The sequence below is a fragment of the Pteropus medius genome, unplaced genomic scaffold (genome assembly GCF_902729225.1).
Source record: "Pteropus medius unplaced genomic scaffold, Ma_sr-lr_union100, whole genome shotgun sequence".
NCBI lineage: Eukaryota > Metazoa > Chordata > Mammalia > Chiroptera > Pteropodidae > Pteropus > Pteropus medius.
This window is the reverse complement of record NW_024342648.1, coordinates 684,524-694,581: the sequence shown is the minus strand read 5'-3', so window position 1 is coordinate 694,581 and position 10,058 is coordinate 684,524.

Below are 10,058 nucleotides of genomic sequence, written 5' to 3'. Positions count from 1 at the left end.
GCATGTATGGAGGCTCAGACCAGAGAGGACTGTTGGGCCGGGTCTGAGGAGTTTGGAGTGCGAGGCGAGGCCAGAAGAGCAAGCCAGGCTGCGGGGCTGGGCGCAGTTCCGTTTGCGGGGTGCGCAGGTAGGAGATCCGACACAGCCATGCCAGCCGTGCTCAGTAGGCTTGGCTTTCCTCCCAAGCCGCCTCAAGCCCTGAGAGGGCCCTGAGCCCCAGCAGGTTCTGCAAAGTACTCTGGCTATCCACCCTGTCCCCTTGTCACCCATCAGTGCCCTGGAGGCTGTCTGTCCTGACTTCTCGCCTACCCACCAAGCCCCCAGGGCTTCCACTCCAAGTCTTTTCATGGAACCTTCCTTCCCTCCACTTCTGCCCCAGGAGACCCCAGGGGACCCATGAGGAGAGGGCTTCCCCTTCTCCAACACGCTTCAGTCCCTGATACTCAATACTGAAGGGGAGGGCAGGAGCTGGCATGGCACGCGAGTCAGCTGTGGTACCAAACACACTGCTTAGTTCTTCTGACTTTTTAAAATTATTTTTTTAGCAAGACTTTCATGGTGAAGGAAGCAGTGTGTAAGCAAGCTTGCTCCTGGCTTGTGAAGGACCAGGTCCACCCCGATGAGCCACGATAGACGGCCCCGCTGCAGTCCCTGCAAGCCTGGGCTGGGGAGGTGGGATCAGAGCCCTCAGTCGCCGGTCCTCCGTGTGCCTGCCTGTGAGATCCTGCCGCCCCACAGTCTTCCCTGGCCTCTTCCTCCCTGGCCTCTACTCTCTGCTCACGTGCTACTTTCCACTCGGACTTCGGAGATGTTAGCAGTCTGTCCAATTTACGCCAGCCTCCTTTTTTGGAACTCAAATGCGACAGCTCCAGCAAAATCCCAGCCCGTGGTTGCAGTTGGTGCCGTGCCTCCCCAAGGTAGCCTGTTCCCCAAAGGTGACGGGGATACTGTCCATGCAAGCTTTGTGCTATGTTACACGTGACCGCGATAGAACGTTTGAAAGTGGTTTTGCAAAGTGACAGGGTGGTAACGTTCTGAAACTCACTCTTTTTACTCAGTACTTGGCTTTTGAGCCTGGTCCACCTTCATTCGATGCACACCTTCATTCATTTAACATGCCTCCTTGTACTGCAGAAACATCTTCACAGCAGAAGCCCCACCAGAGCCCTAAGGGAGAACGGAATCGTAGTGAAATGAGGATTGACATCTGGTTTATGTTTACATCCTTTGCTCCTATTAACCGAGAAGATATTTTTATTTCTGTTTGTTGAAACTTTCCACAAAAAAAAAGGCATCCATTTTCTAGACTTATTAATACGGCGGTTCGAAGGTTTTATTTTTAGATTTGAAAGAAAGCAAAGCAGGCTTCTGAGATATGCACATTTCGCTTCGTTCCCATCTCTTTTGCCACATTCCACAGTGCTGCTAAAACAGAACTCGAGCACTTTTAAGCATGAGCTGACTTTCTACGTGTGAGTTATTTTTGAAAATACTAAAGCGTTTTGGGTTTTCTGGGGCTTCTAGTGGTTCTCAAGTTTTGACATTACTTTGATAAGTTGTCTTTTAAATTTGTCTACACATATTTAGTAACTTATTTTTTAAATGTAAATTTTCGCATTTCTGGTTTTTGTGTTTTTGTAAACAACAGAAGGTATTAGTCCATATTAAGTACTAATTTGCTCTAATATTTTCAGCTGTTTTGGAAGTACACTTGGCAAAAAAATAGACAAACATCTGTAGTTATGACAGTTTGTCTTTTGTTCCTTTAAACTCCAGAGTAAATCTAGTGAATTTTTTTCTAGGCTTGTAAGAACGTGGGAATGATTAAAGTCGTCATAATACTTAAGTGGTTAGGGAAGGTTGAAAATCTTTTTTTAAGTGGTATCACCCTATAAAAAATGTTATTGTGGTTTGTAAACAACTGCATAAAATTTCTTAGCCATTCTTCCAGGTTGTTTAAGACAAAGCAAACAAACAAAACATAGTATTTATTAAGGTCTTTTTTAATTATAGGAGTAAAACATCATTGTGAACAATTTAGATGCATATGGAAATCTCTCTAGAAATTCCACCGTGCGGAGGAAACTGGTCTTGACTATTTGCTGTGTATCTTTCTAGACCAAAGGCTCTGACTCAGGATTGAGAATTCAGGGGTTCTGTGACCTTGGACGAGAGAAGCACTTGATCTTTATTTTCACCCACTTGTCATTGAAAATTCAGATTTCCTTCAGATGACGAATGTAGGCAACACCACGGTAGTGTTCAGAGTACATGTGACTTTGTTACCAACAGAGGACAAAGATGGTTTCATATCATATTATAGTTACAGATGTTTTGAGATATCCTTCGTGCTCTTCACTGCTTCAAACTTGGGTATTTACTAGACCCACCTCTAGACCTGGTCATTTAATGGTTTACTAAAGACGCACCTGTTACTCTAGCTCTGATTCGAAGTATATTGTTAATCAGTGTCTATGCATTTTATCTTATGCATTTTAAAACATTCTTCCGAGGAGGTCTAGAAAGCCAAAAGGGTCCATGGCAGAACAAGATAAAGAACGCCTATCGTGTATATCATACAGCTGCAAATGGAAGAACAGCCAGCAATTGAGTAGTCAGCGTGTGGGGGGAAAGAGACCAGGGAAAGCCCTGGAGCACAGGTGCAACGAAGGGCGGTAAAACATTTAAAGCCCAGTGCAAGTTATTATATCAAATATTTTTATGAACACATTCAGTGTTGTACAGATACCGTGTAAAGTGTAATGCAACCAAAACTGTTTAAGAATTGCTCATATTGTCTGCGGCCACGCCACCCTGAACAAGCCCGACCCCGCTTATCTCGGAAGCTCAGCAGGGTCAGGCCTGGTTAGTACTTGGATGGGAGACCACCTAGGAAGACCAGCTGCTGTAGGCATAAAAAAATTAAAAAATAAGGGGTCGTAAGGTGACAAGGTCCTTGCAATCTGCGAGGTCAACCAAGGGTTGCCTTGCCTAAAAAAAAAAGAAAGAAAGAAAAATTCTTCATACCACATAAATTGCTTAGAAAATAATAGCCAAAAAGTTACCTTTGCTGTTGGCATTTTAAACATCCTTTTAGAGTCTTCTATATGCACTCGCATGCATGCATGCGTATTGTTTTAGATAAATGGGATCATATAGTATGTGCTGTTGTAATTTGCCCTCTTTCCTCAATGAGATGCTGTAGATATCTGTCCATGTGAGTAAAAATAGATTTATATCATCAGTTTTCCCTAAAATGAAAGTAACTTTATTGTCTAATTATGAAAGTAATATCTATTTGATGAAAAATTTTTTTAGAAAATAGAGAAAGGCAAAGAATTGCTCATAAATCTGCTATCTACAGATAGATAACATCTAAATAAGGTCTTTACACCATCATTTTTAATGACCACGTGACATTTCATTGGTGGCTGTGTCTTGATTTAATTAGGGGGGTTTCTATTGTTTCTGCATTTTCATTGCTCTGAATGGCAGGTCCGGCTGTGTGCTGATGAGCCCGCTCTGTGCCCACATCTTCAGGCTCCCTCTTGAGCCCCACACTGGGTGACCGCTTCCGTATTCCTTCTGAGATGCTCGTGGACGTCTCACACTTAACAAGCCCCAAACAGAACTCTCGCTTTTTTCCCCATTCAAATCTTCTCCTCCTGTCTCTTCTATCTCTGTAAACAGCATCAGCATCCGCCCAGTTCCCAATCAAAAATTCTAGGAGTTGTCCTTAATTCTGCTCTTTTCCTCGCCTTCCTCTAATGCACCAGCAAATCCTGTGGGGCTCTCCATTTAAAAGGCACCCCAGACCCATCTCCATGGCTAAGACCATCCAAGCCACAAGTCACCTTTCAGATGGATGCAGCAGGACTTGGGGTGATCTATTTTGCAGCTTCTTCAGTGACACTCGTGAAACATTACACATTTCATAAGACTATTTGTTATAATGGCACCCAGTTCTAAATGATGGGATTGTTCCACATTTAGTAACTTTTTCATCTGGCCAATGCAGTTCACTTTGAGTACTGAGTTCCTTGCTGCCCCATGCTGAAGGATCTGCAGTTCATCAGGCTGTCATCCAGCCACGCATTCCACGTCGGAGTCAGGTGTCTGTGGTACCCCAGGCACTGCGGTAGGCAGGCTGTAGGGTGACCGAGACAAACTGGTGGTACCTTTCTGCATGGAGCGTAAGTTTGGTGGGAGAGACAGACTTTAAATAATTCACAAGTAATTATGTAATTACAGAGGGTTAAGTGCTCTGAAGGACAAGTATGGGGGCGCTCGCTGTGATCAAGTGTGATCAAGTGGGGGAACAGCCAGCCTTGAGAGGGGTAAGGAAGCCTGCCCTAAGGAGGCAGTGCCAAAGCCTGGGACCAAGCGAGGAGCAGAAAGATTGGGCAAGGTGCAGAGTGGAAGCGGGCTTCTCCAAAGCAGAGCAAGGGTGGGGGTAAGGGTGACAGATGTGGGCAGAGAGGTTGACAGGCTGGGTGCAGGGTTTTCGATGTTAACGGCAGAGCAGTAGGAAACTATCGAGGGTTGGGTTCTTTGGATTTTGAGTTTTTATCAAAATGTTACAGCCACTCAATAACATAAGCTCTCTCAAAAGAGATTATGGTGAAAACAACAATCTACCCCTTCCCCTTCCTGTTCCGCGCGACCCAGAGATGACAGCTTTTAACCATTTCCACTTTTAGTTTCTCTGATGGTTACCTTAAAAACTAAATCATATGCTTATACATCTTTCTTGATGTGCCAACTCAAGGGAATTATATTCGTTCCCTGAAATGAAAGAGGACGACTTGGCTTGTATCACTTCCCATGTTGAGATTCATATTCACATTTTCTCTGTAACTTTAAACAGTGGTTCCTGTTCCGTCAACTTTAGTCCATATGGCACTTCCCCTCTGTATAAAGTAACGACATTAATGACCCTGCTTTTCCTCCCACAATCCCCACTTCTGCCTCCTAAAAGCTGTACTTGGTCATTCCCATAACCCGTCGTTAACGGTTATGCTCTGCCCTGCGGCCACATCCAGTGGTTGTAGGGTAATTCTAAAGTTGAAAACCACTCAACATCATTGACATTTTTTAGACATATGTAAATATTGTTTACCACAAGGCCTCACAGTGAATGTGAGGATTACATTTTCTTCTTTATAGGTCTAGAGTCACAATCGCTGGACCACTCAAAGGAGAATGACCAATAAAGGTCAAATAGTTTCTCTTTTCTTTACACACTATTGCTTGCTTAAAATTCTTGCCAGAATGTAACCTGCTTCATATTTGGACCTTGGCTTTCTTGTACAGCTCTTCGTTTTCCCCACCGTTTCTGATTGCTTTTCATAGTATTCCCTGATTGTGTTGTAAAATCCTCTCAACCGTGCTATTTCTTTCCTGTGATTCTGCATTTGTCACCCCCAGAGGCCTTCCTCTCAGAGCTCTCTGTCCTCCTGCATTCTGAACAAGTATTTGCTCTGTGAGGTTGTACACAGCTGCTGCCTGGGTCACCCCTTCACTGAGCTCTTGGATTGGAGCCCCTGTGTCCCAGGACCTGTATCTTTTACTTGGTTTAAATAACTTGCTCTAAGATAGGGTGCGTGAGTAGTAAACTGTAGTGGACGCTATTGTGGCTTGCCTGGGTCCCTTTTCCACAGAACTCTGGTATTAGTCATCTTTCTACCTTATTCTCAACTCCCGCAAGGATCCTGAAGTCATTCCACACATTTCATTCCCTTGGCAACTATTATTGGACAAGGTTGGACCTGTGGCCTCAGTTGGTCCACGCACACTGAAGGGAAGGGCTTCAGTGGCGCGTCCAGGGGCAGCTGTCTTTCCCTCACTGGAAGTAAATAGGAAGGTGCCGCTGGCAGCTCTGGTGTAACCTCAGACTGAGGGACCAATCCTGAGGACAGCGCTTCCTCACCAAGGGTGGTGGCATAGGGAGACAGGAGGAACCTGGGGCCTGCCCCAGCTCTGGGATTCCAGCTATGCAAGAGAATACGTTTTCTTACTGTGTACGCCGGTTCGAGTTGGCTTTTCTGTTACTTGTGGCCAAAAGCACTGTAACAGACATGTCTTCTGAGTCTCGGCATGTCCGAAATGTCTTCTGCTCTTCTACTCTATTGGCTAAGCATAGGAGTCGAAGTGTCCAAGTTGAAAGTCATCTTCCCTCCTAACTTTGAAAGCATCGGTCCCATTGTCTTCTAGTATGCAGAGTCAGTCATGAAACATACTGATGCCAATCTAGTTGTGGTTCTTTTATAGGTGGCCTTCTTTTCTTCCTTCTTCCCTAGAAAAATTTTCGGATCTTGTCTTTTTCTTTAGTGTCCTGAAATTTCATGAGAACGTGTTTAAAGTTGTGTCTTTTCATTCACTCAGAATGCTTGCGTCTCTTGTGAACTCTTTTAATATGCTCGCTTCCATCCTTTCATTTGCTTTCTTATGGAGACTCTCGTTAGCTTAATTTTGGACTTCGTATATCGGTCCCCTGTCTTGACCCATCCTTTCTCATGGTTCCTTTTTTCCCCCTCTAAATTTTAGAAGATCTCCTAGACTTTATTTTGTGTCCCTTCTGTTAAATTCTTTATTTCAGCCAAATCCTTTTTTCTAATTTATTGCGAAGCCTGTGTGCCCACTGCGTAGATTCAACAATTGTTAACATTTTTGCATATTTGTTCGGTCTGTATAGATACGTACATTTTTATATGCTTTTGCTGACCGTTTGAAAGGAATTCGCAGACAGCATGCATTTCATCCCTAAGTACTTCAGCATATATCTCCTGAAAATAAGGACATTTAATATAAGCACAACGTCCTGAGCACATCTCTAAAAATTTACAATTCTTTAATGTTATCAAATAGCCATTCCAAATTGAGATTTCTCTCAAATATCTCATAGCTGTTTTTCTTTTTTTTGGTGGGGGAGTGGGTTGGGTAATAAGCAATTAAGATTCATACCTTGCATTTGTATATGTTTCCTTTGTCTCTTTTAAGAACAGCCTCCTCACCTCCAGTCCCCCTGTGACATTGACTTTTCGAAGCACCCAGCCCAGTCATCTTATAGAAGACACGTTCCAGATGTGTCTCTTTTCCTGTTTATTTCTTATATTAATCATAAATGAGAAGTTAGTTCTGTGGGCTTCTTTACGTAAATGTTTGGGGCAAGAATATTTTGTCTTAGCATCACATTGGCTGGTTCTCCTGTGGTTCCTGATGCTGCATTTTACTACTTGGTTGAAGAAGGAGGTGACTGCCAGATCTCTCCATTGCACATGTACAGTTTTCCTGTTGTAATTGACAAAGTAATCTGTGGTGTGACGCTTTGGCACCGTGCAAAGGTCCTGTTACCCAGCAGCCACTCACCTAAGGATTTTAGCATGTTCACCGATGACCCTTGCCTGCATCTGTTATTACATTGGGCTTTACCAAATGATTCTGTCATCTCTTATGCATTTAATATTGGCATTCTGTAAGGAACTTTCCATCATCGAGTAAGGAGAAACTATATTTCCTCCTAAAAAGACAGTATAAATGCTAAATCTTTTCCTTTAATTACTAACTTAATCACCAAATTCTAGAGCAAGAAATTGATATAATCATCATCTCACCTCAGATGATGGCAAAATATTTGCTGTTGTATTTTCTCTTTCATGTCAATATGGACTCGTGGAATTATTAAATGTTTTACAATTTAGCTACAGTCACTATTCTTTTTTGATCAAATTATTCCACATTTGGTCAGTGATGCTGGCACCTGTGTCCTCTTGGCATACCCTCATTAATTAGTCTTTGAGCGATTCTTTGCCTTCTGGCATAAGACATTCCATCCAGCATGTGCTTTTCCTGCCCCAGAACTGGTTCCAAGAGCTCTAGTTCCTTTTAGTGGGAAACGCTATTTAGAATCCAAGAATTGGGTGCTAGATGTGCTCATTCTTACTGGGGTGACATTGCATCTGGGCCCTTTCAATGGACAAAGCTAGAAAATATATTTAAAAAATTTTTAAGTCATGGATACATAATGACATCTTCAGTAGAAATTTAACATAAGAGGATTTGTCTTTAACTTTTATCCTTATTTATCTTTTTCTTAAACTGAAAATGTTGATTCCCGATTTACATTAACATAGTTACTTATTTGCTTTATCTTCTAATGTACGTGAAATAGTTGTAAAATTACAATACCAGTATTACTACTAACAGTGAGAATGCTGAATGAAGTTTAAGATTTCTTTTTGTTCTTAAGATATATCTTACTAAAGATGTAAAATCAAGATTATTGTATTCAAAAGTCACCTGGAGAATTTGCTTCTGGTAGTAGTGAGGTAGCTCCCGTTGGACTACCCCTCTTGCAGATAACAGCTAAGAACTCTGGACAAAATTTAAAAACAACTATTTAAAAGTACCAGAAAGTGACTAAAAGTAGGCAGAAACTGAGGGAAGTTGATATTTAGAAGAAGGGAACTGCATTAAGTGGATTTCTTGTTTATAATGGCTTTTCACCTGAGGGCTGTCCTAGTCAGTGCTGCCGCAGGGAGGCCGAGACTCATATGGAGACCTTCAGTCTCGGATTGAGGAAGAAGACAGTTCCGAGCAACCACAGCAGCTGGAAACTGAGGGCAGAAATCCTGGAAAGCAGATAGCCACAGGCAGGGTGTCCAGAGTATTCACATAAACTCTGCTCAACTCTAGCTAAGGCAAAAGAAATGAACAGAGATTTCAGCTGCTGCCCACCGTAAGGAAAACGGTTCGGAGTTTGAGTTCTACCAAGTCAGCTGCCTGGTAAAATAAAAAATTGGTATTCTTCATTGAAACGTAACAATCCAAAGTCTGACAGTGTGTCACTCCCAATGTCTAGACATTTGAAGAAATAGGGAAATGCGACTCTTATTCAGGAGCAAGGTTAAGCACATTTTTTTCTTTTTTCTTTCTCTCTCAATCTTTATTCTCAGTTCCTTGCTGTTATCCAGCAGTTTTTTTTTTCTGAAGTAGTAACTATTTTAGGCTTTGCAGGCCATATAGCCTCTGTCACAAGTGCACCACTCTGCTGTTACAGTACAAAAGCAGCTATAGACAGTATGTAAACAAATAGGCATGGCTGCATTCCGATAAAACTGTATTTACGGAAACAGGCTGTCAGATTGGGCCTGCAGGTCACACTTTGCCCAGTCTCATTAAGAGAAAAGGCAGTCAATAGCAGTCTATCTCAGGATGACCCAGATGTTGTAATTAGCAAGGAAGGATTTTAAAGCAGCTGTTGTAACTAGGCTCAAAGACATAAAAGAAAATATGCCTGTAATGAATGAACAAATCAGTAGCCCTAAATCTAATAATATTGATAATTACATTAAATGTAAATAGACTAAGCATTTCAGTTAAATGATAGATTATAGGCTGGATTAAAAAACAAGACCCAACTGTATGTTTTCTGTAAGATAAGCAATTTTAATATAAAGACATACCTAGGTTGAAAATAAAAGCATGGAAACAAATATACCATACAGACAGCATGGGAAAGCTGGAGTGGCAATATTAATATTAAAAAGGCAGACTTCGGAACAAAGGATATTACCAGAGATAAAGAGACACATTTCATAATAATAAAAGTGTCAGTTCATCAGAAAGACATCAGCCATCAATGTATATTTGCCTAATTACAGAGCTGCAAAATACATGAAGAAAAACTGGCAAAATTAAAGAGAAAAATAGGCAAATCCATAATCATACTTGGTAATTCTAATACCCTTCTCTCAATAATGGGTAGAACTAGATAAAAAAAAATCAGTAAGTATGTAGGTCTGAACATTCTAGCTACCATGCTCTAATTGACATTTATAGAGTAATACAACAACAATAATAAAACAATTTCATAACACATTCTTTTCATGTGTACATGATACAGTTCAATAGTGTCATAAAACGTCTCAGTAAATTTCAGAAGCTTGAAATCCTATAGATTATGTTCTGTGATTAGAATAGAATTAGAAATAACAATAAGATGTAGAAAAAAACAAATATTTGAAAATTAAACTACATTTCTAGGTAAAGAAAAAAAT